Raw genomic sequence first — 1667 nt, 5'->3', positions numbered from 1 at the left:
TTTTAGTCTCTCTTTCTTTGTGTGCAAGGTAACAAGACTGTGTAGACTGAATGTGCGCGTGTAGCCTACATGAATAAATGAACACACATCAGATTGTATCAGTATGGGGTGTGTGGGGAGGGGGGTCTCGCGGTAGGAGAGCATCCCACACCTGGAGAATCTATTCTAATGAATGTATGCACACGAACATTCACACATACTAATATGACAATTAATTAATCACAGCAGGTGGTATAAGCACATTTGCTGTCTTACAGAAAAGCGTGAGAGCCTCACATTTGTATTCACATTACACACGCGTAGGCACAGCAGGTGGGCACCCATACTGTAATTATCAGCTGGTGATCACATGTAGCCAACACTAATTCCTGATTTTTTATATAAACATGCTCAAAACTGCTTTTAAATATTTTACAACCAAAATGTCTCTATATATATGTTAATACATATTACACATGATGGTGTAAATGCTTCCCTCCAAAATACCAACATTTTATAGATTGTATAGTAAATCGCGATAAGCCCAGGCTTTACTTATCTCCTCTTTAATTTACTTACACCTGATAATCTAGGCAGTATCCTCCCAGTTCACAGTCTTTCCCACACACACACACTCTTTCTCTCGTTTCAGTATAAATTAAGCCAGGTTGCTGTCTTTAACTGGGTCACCTCAGTTTTCCCATGGAGCAGTTCAACATGTTATGTAATGGTTTTTAAATATAGTGAATCAGTGTTCACTGTATGTGCACAGCAGGCTGCACTGCCCTCTGTAAAACATGAAAACTGTGTCAGCTGTGCTGTGAAACCTGGAGCATAACATGTTTAATCACACCCATTGTGCTTTAATACTTTTATGCAGGAGATTGTAAATGTTTTTGACTTACACAGTGAAATCCTGGCCTGAGTAAAATAATCAGCTCGCAGTGTTTATGACCACTTCTTTACAACTTGCCTTGTGCAGTTGCTAATCATGTCTAGTATTCACAATTGGCTGTCACACACTAACAGGCTCGTACTCAGAGTCTGCCAGCCAGTCCGAGTGAAGAAAATGTTTTCATCTCAATAAATCAAAGTGTAAGCAGCGCCGGAGGATTCACAACACTGTGTAATGATGTGTTCTGGGTGTAAGAGTGATAAGCTCAGCCAGTTGTGAAGATTAGATGAGTGAGGGCAAGTTTCATGGGAACATTTCCATTTTAACAAATGCATATCTTCTTCAATTGAGAAGATTTCTTTTCCACTCTATATAAATTTATAGTTGATTGAATGTTTCATGGTTGTGGATTGTACAACACAAGCTATTTAAGGCGGCATTTATAGTAAAAAATAAAAAAATGGTTATTACTTTCAGATCATAATTTCACATATTATTCATAACGGATAATAATAATAATAATAATAATAATAATAATAATAATAATAATAATAATAATAATAATAATAATAATAATAATAATAATAATAATAATAGATGACACACCATTAGTTGCTGCCCCTCTATCAACAATGTTAATTTTTACAGTGTACTTTGCGAACTTGTTACAATTTATTCTCTTTATTCTTTGCGTCTGCTAAACCCCGCCCCTATATTGCCTTTTCTGCTTGTCCGTCAAACATTAACCCCGCCCCCACGCCCCCGTGTCAATCAACGTTCAGACCCGCCCCTC

Source organism: Betta splendens, chromosome 9 (genome assembly GCF_900634795.4).
Source record: "Betta splendens chromosome 9, fBetSpl5.4, whole genome shotgun sequence".
NCBI lineage: Eukaryota > Metazoa > Chordata > Actinopteri > Anabantiformes > Osphronemidae > Betta > Betta splendens.
The sequence above is the reverse complement of the archived record's forward strand: the minus strand, read 5'-3'. Positions refer to the sequence as shown.